Raw genomic sequence first — 15,446 nt, forward strand, 5'->3', positions numbered from 1 at the left:
AAAGCTTCTGGGTGCCTCTGTAAGGGGAAATCAACGGGTCGGCCTGCAGTGAGCGAAGAAACGGTTGAACGCGTGCAGGCAAGTTTCACGCGTAGCCGCGGAAGTCGACGAATAAAGCAAGCAGGGAGCTAAACGTACCACAGCCGACGGTTTGGAAAATCTTACGGAAAAGGCTAAAGCAGAAGCATTTCTTAAACAGGAGATTGGAAAACCGATGGATCGGTCATGGTGGAGATCATGATCAACAATTCATGTCATGGGCTCCACGCTCTCCCGACTTAACCCCATGCGATTTCTTTCTGTGAGGTTATGTGAAAGATTCAGTGTTTAAACCTCCTCTACCAAGAAACGTGCCAGAACTGCGAGCTCGCATCAACGATGCTTTCGAACTCATTGATGGGGACATGCTGCGCCGAGTGTGGGAGGAACTTGATTATCGGCGTGATGTCTGCCGAATCACTAAAGGGGCACATATCGAACATTTGTGAATGCCTAAAAAAACTTTTTGAGTTTTTGTATGTGTGTGCAAAGCATTGTGAAAATATCTCAAATAATAAAGTTATTGTAGAGCTGTGAAATCGCTTCAATCATTTGTAATAACCCTGTAAATGATTACAATGTCAGAAAAAATTGAATGATTTACTTAAGAAAAAGAACTTCAAAAAATGGAGCAAGTCAGTAACGCGTTGGTCCACTTCTGGTCCTTATGCTTGGCGTTGACTGATAAGAGTTGTTGAATGTCCTCCTGAAGGGTATCAGGCAAATTCCGTCCAAGTACCGCTGTGCTTTAAATACTAACGTATGGATATTTTCTTGCGGTAGTACCTGTTTCGTGGAAGAGTTAATGATAAACACGACTGACGGAAGCATCGTTAATGGCGCGCAGGGGAAGGCGTTCGCCAGACACAGATGTCTTTCGTGAACTCCAGTCAAAAACAGTATCTGACAAACAGGCCAGTAATAATTATCAATCCCTTGCTAATGTGACATGCAGGGGGATTAACTGACGACAGGGCGTCTCTTAATTAAAATTGATCGTTCATTTTAGTTTCGATCTTTTTATTTGTGGCTGATCTCCTAGTTTCCATGCCACCTCATTTTAGTAAGATTTCTTCACAATAGTGTGTAGTAACAAAAGCGGAATTATCCTCGAGTGCAGAATAGACCAGACGCTAACGTGTCTGGGTTTGAGGCGCTCGCGGCATCTTACGACGATTAATATTTTCGTTGACACGCAGGCTGCCCTAACTAATAGCGTGGCGCCTATGCACTCAACACTCAAGTAAATTGACGCTAACATCCTACCGATACAAATTACAATCCTTCAGATCTACGTTTCATTCAAAGAAAAGTAGTCTTCCATTTACGCTTATAATAAGTTGGAATTAATTAACATTTTTAATATACCACCAAGCGTGCCACCTTCCACACGTTGTTCAGATAGCCCGCAAGGCAACAGGTGTCACATATTAATGAAAAATACATCTCTATACTGAATTGAGAACTTTTAAATGGCTTGTTGAGAAAACTGTTCTAGAAAAAAAAATTGATTACACTTTCTGGTTTTCAGGGTTAAAATAGTAGAAAAAGTAAAAAAAAATGTATGGGTCAAGAAAAAAATGCCGCACTTCGCGGTAGGCATGCGATTCCTCATCTTAATTCAAGACAAATGTGTGTCTAGCAAAATCTGCTCCTGCCATTAGGTTTAACAGAAAAGTGATTTAAAAAACGAGGCTCCGACAACGGCCTAACTGCGTGCAGCGTGGAGAAAACAGAAAGCGTGAACCCTGCGCTCTGCTATAGTTGTCCTATTAGCTGAGTGAGACGAGGCAATACCGTGGGGAATGGATATGGAGATCGACGGAGTTCGAATCGCGTTCGCGCTACACATTTTCTTTTTCCAGTTAAATGATCAGATTGTACCCAGTTTACATGTACACAATTGCAGTATCTTGTGTATTTCTTTCTGCTACTGTTACCTTTACTTAAACATTAAGACATAACATGAACTTCTTACAGATGTAAACGACCACTTTATTTCGCCCATGACACAAATCAAGCCAACAAAAAATAATAGTGGATAAAGTCACATCGTCTGTATCCAATGCAGCACAAAAAATACAATAGGCAGGCTACACTGTATTGCGCATTTTCTAAGCACAGTAATTCCATTTGACGTCCCTCACAGCGCCGGTACGAACATGTACAAGCAACATTCATTTTAGAGAAGATTTCAAAGCGACCACCTTGCATTTGCAAGCACTTCGCTACTCGCTAGACCTTACTTTGATGGACCTTAATAACATATCTGCTTCCACCATTGCCGAAGCGTCACACACACGAGCTGTCAGACCGCGTACTATGAAACTGTTCCTTTAAATGTCCCCAAAAATAAAAATCTAGTGGATTAAGGTCAGTGGAACGTGGAGATCAGAACACTGGACCTCCACGACTAACCCAATTCCCTGAAAACGCTTCGTTTAAATACTCATAGTAAGGCACATTCATTCCAAAGTGAGGCGGTGCACTATCATGCTGAAAACATAAACGTCCCCGAACACTAACGTAAGCAGAACGTCTTCTAATGCGCCTGACAAATTATTGTAAAGAAACGTACGATGTAGGAACGCATTCAACTTGTCAGCCCACAGGTTTATGCCAAAGGGTGCCTGAAAGCCACGCTCACTGGTGACATGTGGGTTGTGTCTCGACCAATGATAGCGGTTGTGGAGGTTGAAAATACCTCCACGAGTGAAGCTAGATTCCCCAGTCCATATCACGTCAGTTATAAAATGTTTGTTCTACTTGGTGCAAAAGCCATTCATTCAGGTGTGCTCTTCCAATGCGGTCTTCTGGCTGCTAGTGTTGAGTTAACCTTTTGATCATATGGATGCAGTTCATCTTACAACACTTCAACAACCAGTGTTTGAGATATTTAGAACTGCCTTGCAATATCACGGGTACTTCACCGAGGTGATTGGTGAATGGTTTCAAGAATCAGAGATTACCGGTTTCCCTAAGGCGTTGCTACAGACGACGAAAAATATTCTAATCAGGATGGTGCCTCTACAACTGAATTTTTTATAAATAAACAATACACCCTTGAATTTCCTGTCGTGAGATCCTTCCTCTCCACCCCAGAGCCGCCAATTTGGGGTAGGGGAAGGGAGGGGGATAGGGGATGTAGATAGATAGGGGATTTACCAGAGGGGGAGGGGTTAATTAATTGATCAATTCAATATAGTCAGTCAAATTGATAAGAGTGAGAGGGGGCTACTCGAATAACTCAGACCAGAAAGTGTACCTGTACCAGCGAGAGGGAGGGGGTGGGTTGGAGGTTTCCTGAGGGGGAGGGGGCGGAACAATAGGTTAAGGACCTATCAATCAAAGGGCTGGATTATCCCCTGGGGGACTTAATCCTCTTAGCAGAACAATAATTAGTGACCTGTCAATCAAAGGAGAACAATAGGTTTCCCCTTGAGTGCACAGCGGCCCCTGAGGTAGGCAACCCGCACTTATAAACTGATTCAAAACGTACTTTGTCCCCCTACTCCCCCTGTCACATGACAGCCTATTGTCGTGTGACAATGTGATGTCCTGCTTATAAACAACGAGAACTAGGGAACAGATGTCTAAGAAATAAAAAAAAATTTTAAAAAAATAAGGAACCTGAGGAGGATTCAAGCCCTAGCTCGATGGTAGACGTGAGTTTCATGTTCCTGCAGTGTACTCTGTGAGCTATGACAGCTGTGGTTATACATGTGGTACACGTTTCATACATGTCTTTACAAAATGCGCCCAATCTAATTTTGCTAGACGAATGTTTGTCTGCAATCTGGATAAGGAATCGCATGCCGTCCTCAAACTGTGACATTTTTTTCTTCACCCTGTATGTAATGTAAATGGGAGACGGCGCCCGTGTCTATGGCGTAGCCGCAGGCCTGTCTCTGCCGCGGGGCGCTCCCTCTGGTGGTCGCTGCTTCGGTGTTGCCCCGTGAGCCGAACAGTCGTCCGGTAAACGCCGCCGTGGACAAAGGGGCCGCGCCTAAAGGCATCCCTCACTGATTTTCTGTCACAGTGCACGTGTTCCAGTTGACCGAAACCGACGTAGCATCTAAATTTTGCTGATGAATTGGACTGGTTACTCTCATAACCGATACAATCAGGTACGCTTTGGCACAAGATGGCAACGTTCTATACTGCAGATTAATTACGTTATTTTTTATCTGCAGATCTAAGTGTGGTTGATGTGAGCTGATATTAGTCATTTAAAAAATCAAAGCATACTATAATTAATCGTATGTGTCAACCGAAACATGTTGTCGCTGTTGTTGTTGTTGTGGTCTTCAATCCTGAGACTGGTTTGATGCAGCTGTCCATGCTACTCTATCCTGTGCAAGCTTCTTCATCTCCCAGTACCTATTGCAGCCTACATCCTTCTCAATCTGCTTAGTGTATTCATCTCTTGGTCTCCCTCTGCGATTTTTACCCTCCACGCTGCCCTTCAGTAGCAAATTGGTGATCTTCTGTAGCACCACATTTCGAAAGCTTCTGTTCTCTTCTTGTATAAACTATTTATCGTCCACGTTTCGCTTCCATACATGGCTACACTCCATACAAATACTTTCAGAAACGACTTCCTGACACTTAAATCTATACTCGATGTTAACAAATTTCTCTTCTTCAGAAACGCTTTCCTTGCCATTGCCGGTCTACATTTTATATCCTCTCTACTTCGACCATCATCAGTTATTTTGCTCCCCAAATAGCAAAACTCCTTTACTACTTTATGTGCCTCATTTCCTAATCTAATTCCCTCAGCATCACCCGACTTAATTCGACTACATTCCATTATCCTCGTTTTGCTTTTGTTGATGTTCATCTTATACCCTCCTTTCAAAGCACTGCCCATTCCGTTCAACTGCTCTTTCAAGTCCTTTGCTGACTCTGACAGAATTACAATGTCATCGGCGAACCTCAAAGTTTTTATTCCTTCTCCATGGATTTTAATACCTACTCTGAACTTTTCTTTTGTTTCCTTTACTGCTTGCTCATACAGATTGAATAGCATCGGGGAGAAGCTACAACCCTGTCTCACTCCCTTCCCAGCCACTGCTTCCCTTTCATGTCCCTTGACTCTTACAACTGTCATCTGCTTTCTGTACAAATTGTAAATAGCCTTTCGCTCCCTGTATTTTACCCCTGCCGCCTTCAGAAATTGAAAGAGGGTATTCCATTCAATATTCATTCCCACATATTTGTGGGAAACTGAGAAAAACTGTCTAAATTGCATTGCAGCTATGGGCATCTTTATTGGCATTGGTATCTTGTATGCTGCAGATATGACAGTCAGACAAGAGACTAATTACATTGCCAAAATATAAGAAACTTAATCATTAAAAGCTTTTTTAAAAAATACATGTAAAACATATCGAAATCGCGCACTCTTTTTTGTTCATATTAAAATCTAGATTGGATACAATGTAACACGCACAGTTCTACATTTCGCAATACTAACGCACCATTCTACAACGCTAATCTGTGTTTGACGGTCCATTCATTAGTCGTTGGCTATTCTTTACAGTACACTTAATATGGCAGAGAATTTTGGGGTTTTTCCACGTCCTTGTTTGTATTGGACTTAACTGGAATCTTTTCGGGTGGATGAGCTAGTTTCGCTAGCGCAGTCAGTGGACAGCTTTCAAGGTCAGGAAGAAAAATGTGGCAACCATTCCATTGATCGTTGTAGAAGCTTTAATATAACCATTTCTTGCATTATCAGAAACAAAATATGAAACAGTGTTGATAGAGAATGTCACATCCCGTCTTCCAGTACTTTGAGTTTCTTCAGATAATCCTGTCTTCTTGCAATACACCTGCCATCTCGACCTGTAGCCTAGTATTTCTGTAGCAGCAAACCCCTCTAACAAAAAATTTAACTGGCTTCGAACTTGTAAGATTCACCTCTGCGACGTTATGCACTGTAAACAATCTTTTTTTTTTACTTAGTTTCCTTTTGATAATGCCGAATTTGCTTCCGCAGGGTGAAAAACTATCCACTCAGTGAAAATTAATGTTGAAGCCTATTGAATCTCGCGGTATCGGTTAGGTGCAGCAGAGATCTACTAAGAGTGATTCTTATTCTCACCTTAGCAGTCGTCTGAGAATAGGTGAAGTTTGTTGTATTCTTGTGGTATATCTTTCATATAAATCGTTTATAAATGTTATTTGAGTTCGAGTCTTCTTGCCTTCACCCTCATGGTAGACATATACCATATGTGTAACAATCTTTATATTGTGTATGCAAAATACACTGGCAGGGGAGCATGTGGAATGTATTACATAATATCTTCAGCACGCTATGTAAGCTTTAGTCCCAAAGGGGCACAAGTAACGTCTGATGCCTCTTTTCTTTTAAATCGGCATGAGTCATTGACCAATGCCCCTATAAAAGTATTGTTTTTCGGAATCCTGTAATATGTACGCTGACGGACTGATAGTCCTTTAATGTAGTTTGTGCCATTACGTATGTAATATCTGTAGCAACAGCAAATTCGAAATCAAATTACATACTAGATGCTCTTTCAAAAATATAAAATTGAATTGTATCATGTTTGAAAAGCTGCATACATCAAAGTGCTCCGGCGAAGGTGTCAGTGAGTTGTTAGTTGTCAGACCTGGAGACCTTTACGTAATCTTCCTGTTGTGTCTAATCGTTTCGAAACCATTGTTACCAACTAAGCATGGCCCGGAAATATGACACAGAGAGTATTGGGCATACTTAATGTTTAACGGATGTTGCGGATATCATCTCCGACAACAGTAGTGGGTCAAACAGCTGCGCATAACAGGATGGCCTGAACAGTTTGAAGGCATTGTCTGTAATATTTTTCAGCACAGAAGGCAGCTGCTTTCGTTACGAAAGGGAGTAAATTGGGCTGTTAAGTGTATTTAGACCTCGCAACTTTTGTATGACAACATAAGTGTACTTTTCTCCGCGAAGAGGTTCCCTATCCTGCTACAGACTGGATGAGACGTAGTCCAGGTTAGATATCGTGCTTTATATTATGAACAACAGTTTTCATGTCACTGAATGTGTAATGTTACTTAGCGACGCGAGGATTTTTATGTGCATTTTTTTCCGATTTGAAATAGCAGCAGCAACAGCTGCTGCTGCTGCTGCCCGACCACAAAAGATATGTCCTCCATTGCCAACTACTGCTGTGCATTTGGACGTATTTAATTATCAAGATATTTTGTATCTAAATTTGGTGAGTCATCGAAATACTATGACCATGGAAGGAGAAGATTCTCCAGATACAATTTTTTCACTTTTACTGGAGCCACAGTTGCAGTGTATTATTCAAATGATATGCTTTTTGCTAGGTCTTGCGTTGCGATAATCAATTTATTCCACTTCTGATGACAGTTTGTAGCCGTTTTCAAGTGTTTTGAAACGCCATAGCGGATGATCTAATTAAAACGCCACAATCGATGCGGCATATATTTCACATCGTCATATAAAAAGTGATACAGGTACCAATTTGTTTTGTTGTTGTTGTGTTCTTCAGTCCTGAGACTGGTTTGATGCAGCTCTCCATGCTAATCTATCCTGTGCAAGCTCCTTCATCTCCCAGTACCTACTGCAACCTACATCCTTCTGAATCTGCTCAGTATATTCATCTCTTGGTCTCCCTCTACGATTTTTACCCTCCACGCTGTCCTCCAATGCTAAATTTGTGATCCCTTGATGCCTCAGGACATGTCCTACCAACCGATCCCTCCTTCTAGTCAAGTTGTGCCACAAACTTCTCTTCTCCCCAATCCTATTCAATACCTCCTCATTAGTTACGTGATCTACCCACCTAATCTTCAACATTTTTCTGTAGCACCACATTTCGAAAGCTTCTATTCTCTTCTTGTGCAAACTATTTATTGTCCATGTTTCACTTCCATACATGGCTATACTCCATACAAACACTTTCAGAAACGACTTCCTGACACTTAAATCTATACTCGATGTTAACAAATTTCTCTTCTTGAGGAACGCTTTCCTTGCAATTGCCACTCTACATTTTATATCCTCTCTACTTCGACCATCGTGGATTATTTTGCTCCCCAAATAGCAAAACTCCTTTACTACTTTAAGTGTCTCATTTCCTAATCTAACTCCCTCAGCATCCTCCGGCTTAATTCGACTACATTCCATTATCCTCGTTTTGCTTTTGTTGTTCACCTTATATCCTCCTTTCAAGACACTGCCCATTCCGTTCAACTGCTCTTTAAAGTCCTTTGCTGTCTCTGACAGATTTGTATTCCAATAAAACTTCCAAGAAAGTAAAAATGAACACCTGACTAGCATGTGATGTACTGAAGTCTCCTATATTTGTCTACGCAGCAACCTTTCAAGCCATTCCCAATACGTTCACAAATTCACAAGCAGTATCAATCGAATCAGATCTTGATTCTATACTCTAACCAATGGGTTTTAACATCGACTTTTGACAACAATAAGTGATTAATTATTTAATGACGACGTTCGAATTACCTGCGATTTTGAAATAGAATAATATTGCCTCGATTTTTATTTTATATCTATTAATAATTATTTTATGACTGAACATTAATAATGTAAATATATATCGGAAAAAAAATTGGAAATTTGTGGTAAGTTCCTATGGGACCAAACTGCTGAGATCTGCGGTCCCTAGGCTTACACACTACTTAATCTAACTTAAGCTAAGGACAACAAAATACACACACAAACACAAACACACGCGCGCGTGCACGCGCGCTCGCTCCCGAGGGAGGATTCGATCCTCCGACGGGGGGAGCCGCGCGAACCGTGGCAAGGCGCCCGAGACCACGCGGCTATTGGAAAGATACAGAACAGACACTGCGCACCCTGCAAGACACTTCGGTTTTCTTTACCAAACCATTTTTCAGCACTTCTTGTGCTGTTTACAGTCGGATATTTTTTGTTGTTTAGTCTTACAAGAGACTAACAAGTTATTTTTATGCCTGTAACTTTACAACTGTGGGCGTAGAAATAACAGGTTAGCATTATGTAACACTGAAGAATAAAAAAATTCCACTTGAAATAGCGCAATAAATGTTGAAAATGGTTGGATAAAGAAAAACGGTCGTGCACAACGCGGAATATCACAGTAGTTTTTCTAAGCAAGCACGGAAACTAAGAGCATCACCATCCAGAAACACGGGTAGTTAAATGTATATTTTGGGATGTTCTAAATTCTTAGCTAAGTTTAGTAGGGTTGGATTTTCTTCTCTTCAACAGGCATACTTTGCATCATCCATTATAGCCTATCATTAGCGTTTCCTCTAGAGCGTACATCTACATGCACGCCGCAAACGAATATCCAACATCGGCTAGAATGTCTCAACCTACTTGGCGATTTACAACTCACAGCCTGAAGAAAATCTTAAAGAAATCTTGCGCTGACTGCGAGCAAGTGCGGTTGGGAAAATCCTCAAGGACCAACCCACAGGCGTTTTGCTTGGGAATTGCCTCTGCGCGTGTATGGCACTGGGAGGAAACAGAGGTCGTGCAGCAGCGGCACGTGGCCCCCTGGGCGGGATCGGAGGGCTATCTTACCTCACTTGTTGGCTAAGACACTCCAGTAACGACATACCCTGTAGATCTCATAAAAACTGTTCTCCATCTGTGAAAGGTGCGTCTTCCATACTCCTTCGTTAAACTTTATGACTATACGCGTTTCGGCTCCATCAAATCTTTACTGTGGTGTCACCGCCAGACACCGTCCGCCCCAGTAGCTGAGTGGTCAGCGTGACGGATTGCCGTCCTCTGGGCCCGGGTTCGATTCCCGGCTGGGTCGGAGATTTTCTCCGCTCAGGGACTGGGTGTTGTGTTGTGTTCATCGTCATTTCATCCCCATCCGGCGTGCAGGTCGCCCAATGTGGCGCCGACTGTAATAAGACCTGCGATATGGCGGCCGGACCTGCCCCGCGAGGGGCCTCCCGGCCAATGACGCCAAACGCTCATCATCATCATCACCGCCAGACACCAAACTTGCTAGGTGGTAGCTTTAAATCGGCCGCGGTACATTAGTACATGTCGGACCCGAGTGTCGCCACTGTGTGATCGCAGACCGAGCGCCACCACAAGGCAGGTCTCGAGATACGGACGAGCACTCGCCCCAGTTGTACGACGACTTTGCTAGCGACTACACTGACGAAGCCTTTCTTTCATTTGCCGAGAGACAGTTAGAATAGCCTTCAGCTAAGTCAATGGCTACGACCTAGCAAGGCGCCATTAACCATTTTAAGATAGAGTCTCACTTGTATCATCAAGGAATGCTGTATACAAATGATGGATTAAAAGTTAAGTATTATAGCAGCTACGTACTTTTCTTGCTACCATTCATTACGTATCCTGTTTCAGACCTCTCTCTAGCCTACGTGAGATTAACGCGTGCCTTTCGGCTACTTCAGTGTGGCGTAACTGTCTTGTTACGCCACAACATTTACCATTCCCTCCAAGTCCGAGAACGCCACGCACCCCATCTCGTCTTCCGTATACACTATCTGATCAGGACATTAGTGTGAGCTGTGTCCACCTGTCACCTTCTTGGCGGCTTGAACTCTGCTGGGAATACTTTGAAGGATGCGTCTGAGTGACTTCAGAGGAGGGGCAGCCCAATCTCCCTCAAGACCCGGAACAAGAGAAGGTAGTGTTGTTGGACAGTGGGCTCTGGAGCGAAATCGACATTTTGACTCATCCCAGGAGTGTTCCTTCGGGTTCAGATCAGGACTCTTGGCAGACCATTTTCCATAAACTATTGTCACAGATGCTGCTTTGTCATTCTGATAAAAAGATCTATAGTCTCCTCTCTGTTCCTTTACTGTATTTAGTACACAGTACTGTCAGATGTGCTCACGTTCTTCCGTTTTTAGCATTTCATCGAGCACAGTAATGGGACCACGCCCTAACCACAAAAAACGTGCCCTTACCGCAACACCACCTGCGTACTTCATGTTGACACTACACAAGTTGGCAGGTAACGTTCTTCTGGCGTTCGTCAAACCAAAACCCTTCCATTGGACTGCCATAGCACTCCGTCTTCAGGCCACGAGTGGCCTACCGAGACCATCCGACCGCCGTGTCATCCTCGGCGGAGGATGAGCACAGGAGGGGCGTGGGGTCAGCCCACCACTCTGCCGGTCGTCATGATGGTATTCTTGACCGAAGCCGCTAGTATTCAGTCGAGCAGCACCTCAATTGGCAACAGCGCATGGCGACCTGGATGGTCACCCATCAAAGTGCCGACCACGCCCGACAGCGCTTAACTTCGGTGATCTCACGGGAACCGGTGTATCCACTGCGGCAAGGCCGTTGCCCATTGGACTACCATAGGGTATATCGTGATTAACCACTCCAAATAACTCGTTTCCAGTCATTCAACATCAACCTGTACACCGCCTCAGACGTCCCTTAGCATTGTGTGGTTTATGAGAAGCTGTTCAACGGTTACATCCTATCCCTTTCTAACTCCGTACGCACAATCATTGTGCAAGCTAGGGTGCTGGTAGCACTCTGGAACTCACAAATGATTCCTTTCCCTGGTTTGATGCAATTTTTTTACCACCTCCCCGGCAGCACTGGACAGTCGCTGTCCTCAGTACATGAGGTCTACCTTGTCTTGGTTCAGCTGCGGTCGTCCCTTCACGTTTCCACTTCAGTCGCATCAACAGCAGCCGACTTGGGCAGCTTTATTTAGAATGGATCAAATGTCACTGATGGATCTGTTGCTCAAGTGACATCCAACAGGTGCTCCACTTTCGAAATCACTGAGACCTCCTGACCGACCCCTTCTGCTATTCCTGCTTCTCTAATGACACCACAACACACCCCACCTCCTTTTATAAAGGCATTGCCGCCTCTCGTAACATCTGGTCGTCAATATAGCGTTACATAGGGACGTCCGGGTACTCCTGATCAGATAGTGTACGTCTGACTGGAAAGTAGCACAGGTCACACCAATATTCAAGAAAGGAGATAGGAGTAACCCATTGAATTACAGACCCATATCACTGACCTCAATTTGCAGTAGGATTTTGGAGCATACACTGTACTCGATCATTATGAATCACAGTGAAGGAAATGACTTTTTGATACATAACCAACACGGATTCAGAAAATATCGTTCTTGTGCAACACAGCTGGCCTTTATTCCTATGAAGTAATGAGTGCTGTCGATAAGGGATCTCAGATCGATTCCATATTCCTAGATTTCCAAAAGGCTTTTGATACCGTTCCTCACAAGAGACTATTAATCAAATTGAGTGCATATGGAGTATCAGTTGTGTGACTGGATTCGTGATATCCTCTCAGAGAGGTCACAGTTAGTAGTCATAGACGGTAAATCATCGAGTAGAACGGAAGTGATATCTGGCGTTCTGCAAGAATGTGTCGTAGGCCCTCTGCTGTTCCTGTTTTATATAAATGATCTAGATGATAATCTGAGTAGCCCCTTAGATTGTTTGCGGATGACGCTGTAATTTACTGTCTAGTAAAATAATCAGACGATCAATTCCAATTACAAAATGATCTAGAGAGAATTTCTGTATGGTGCGAAAAGTGGCAATTAGCACTAAACAAAGAAAAGTGCGAGGTCATCCAGATGGGTACTAAAAGAAATCCGATAAATTTTGGGTATACGATAAATCGGACAAATCTAAGGGCTGTCAATTAGACTAGATACCTAGGAATTAGAATTACGAGCAACTTAAATTGGAAAGACTAAATAGATAATATTGTGGGGAAGGCGAAACAAAGACTGCGTTTTGTTGGCAGAACACTTAGAAGATGCGACAAACCCACTAAAGAGACAGCCTGCATTACACCTGTCCGTCCTCTGCTGGAATATTGCTGCGCGGTATGGGATCCTTACCAGGTAGGATTGACGGGGGACATCGAAAAAGTGCAAAGAAGGGCAGCTCGTTTCGTGTTATCGGGCAATAGGGGTGAGTGTATCACTGATAGTTGGGGTGGCAGTCACTGAAACAAAGGCGGTTTTCTTTGCGGCTAGATCTATTGACGAAATTTCAATCACCAACTTACTCTTCCGAATGCAATAGTTTGTTGACACCCACCTACGTGGGAAGAAATGATCATCATAATAAAATGAGAGAAATCAGAGCTCGAACGGAAAGATTAAGGTGTTCCTTTTTCCCATTCACCATTCGGGAGTGAAATGGTAGAGAAGTAGTATGAAAATGGTTCGATGAACCCTCTGCCAGGCACTTAAATGTGAATTGCAGAGTAAGCATGTAGATGTAGATCTACACACCACAAAGGACGATTTATGTATGAACATGTTAATGTTGCCTCTTTTTCCCTTCCGTTACCCTACATTTCTCACAAACCTGGCACAAACCATTTAATTTCATTACAGATTATTAACACTCGTACTTAGCTATGCTTGATCCTACACAATCCCCCAACCTTACATTTACAGTCTGTACGCATCCTATCCTAATGAAATTTTAACAACCTCCCCCTACCAGATGACGAAATCCGGCTACAGATGTACGCATCCTTGTAGCCTTAACAGAATACCCTTACTTCTCCAAGTCAGCGAATAACTTCTCATCACTTTCTTGCTTTCCCTTTCCAACTTGATCTTTTGTATCCCACAGTCCTCCAAAATGCACCCGATAAAAACTCTTGTGGAGGACTCGATACTGCTAGGAATTTTTTCTTGCTGGGTGGTTTGGAATGGGAACGGCTCAGTCTCGTGATGCTAGCTGTGGTGTTACTTGAATGAGAAGCAGCAGTTCCAAGATCAGGAAACCCAACTACGACTGGGGAGCTGTGTGCTGACCTGACATCCCTCCATCCGAATGACACCATGTAGCAGAGACTGACAGCGGTCAGACGACATCGCGGCGTCGTGTGAGCCTGATAGATACCTCTAACAAGGAGAGGTCCGCAGCGGTGCGATAGACTTCTTGAAGCTATCTATACGGTCATGCAGGTTAAGACCCTAGGTATCACGCACTGCAGCCATTCACCCTGGTGGGTCTTCCTTTGCGAGCAATTGACGAAAAAAATTCGGAATTTTATGTGTCACTCAATAGCGTTAAAAAAGTTGCATCATATGTCGCATGGTTGTGTGGTGTAGTGGATAGGAATGCAGCTTCACGTGCAGGAGGTTGCGGCTTCGATTCTCGTGAGACGCGGACTTTTTATTTTTAAATCTCTTCGAAATGACATTTTTTATTCAATTAATTACTTTAAACGTATTTTTTTATTTCTATTCCTCTGTCACATTTTAATCACCGTATGAACTTTTTCATTTGTTTCATTTTTTCTTTATACCATTCTTTTTCCAATCGAAATTTTTGTGAATATAAAGTTAATTATATTTATCTGCTATAATATTCAGTTATTTTCAAGTTCTGATCTACCAGTTAAGAAAACAAAAGATGGAATAATCTATTTTTATTTGTGCAATGGTGAGGAAGGTGTGCAATTTTTTTTGCACGGTGATCGTCACACAAGCATTTCAAATACAACCTTAATACCTATTGCGTTATGGACAAAACAATTCAGGTGAAAATTTAAATTGAAGACGGTAAAACGAAATTCAAGCACAATAAGAAGTAGCTATAATGAACGCAATAACGTGGACGAAAAACAGGGTGATAAAACAAAAGAAATTAAATTAAAATTAATACATAAAATTAACAACGCCTAAACAGCGATTTCAGGTGGAGAAAGAATAACGGGAAGAAAACTGAGAGCAAATGAAATAGTTAGCATTATGATTAAAATAATGTGACAAAGGAATAGAATTAAAAAATTACGTTTAAATCAATTAATTGAATAAAAATAATGATCAAAGTGACTTCGATAGATTTCTTTGCACCTCACGAGAGTCGAGCCCACAACCTCCTGCACTTGAAGCGGCTATCCTGTCCGCTACATCACACAACCAGGCAGTATATAATGGAACTTTTTTTAACGCTATTGAATGTCACGCAAAATTCAGAATTTTTTTTTCGTCCGTTGCTCGCAAACGAGGTACCAGCAGGATGAATGGGTGCAGTGTGTGATACGTGGGTTCTTAATCTACGTCACCGCATAGATAGTTTCAAAAAGTCAATCGCATCGCTGTAGACCTCTCCTTGTAAGCGATACTCAGCCTCTCTCCATGTCTTTGCCACCATGTCTTCCGTCATCACCTGTACAGCATATCGTAAGAATCTGCACGTCAGGGATTGTGGAACTGAGCGTTTATCCTTAGCGTACCTCTACAAAAAAGGTCGAGAAAGGTTATTTCTGGTGGTGGTGGTGGTGGGTGGTGGTGGTGGTGGTGTTGGACCGTCTCTACCGATCCATCTGGCCGGAGAGGTTTCATCCAGAAACTGGCGAACAAATAACCCTCAGTGTGGCGGTCCAC

At 42.8% G+C, this 15,446-nt stretch overlaps 1 protein-coding gene and 1 pseudogene across 1 annotated transcript in view; one reads left to right on the forward strand and one right to left on the reverse strand.

Annotated features, from left to right (window-relative positions):
* LOC124776310 (globin-1) overlaps window positions 1–15,446 on the forward strand; it is a 294,289-nt gene that overhangs the window by 147,066 nt on the left and 131,777 nt on the right. The window lies entirely within an intron of this gene.
* LOC124778652 lies at window positions 11,262–11,379 on the reverse strand (annotated as a pseudogene).

This window comes from Schistocerca piceifrons, chromosome 2 (genome assembly GCF_021461385.2).
Source record: "Schistocerca piceifrons isolate TAMUIC-IGC-003096 chromosome 2, iqSchPice1.1, whole genome shotgun sequence".
Lineage (NCBI taxonomy): Eukaryota > Metazoa > Arthropoda > Insecta > Orthoptera > Acrididae > Schistocerca > Schistocerca piceifrons.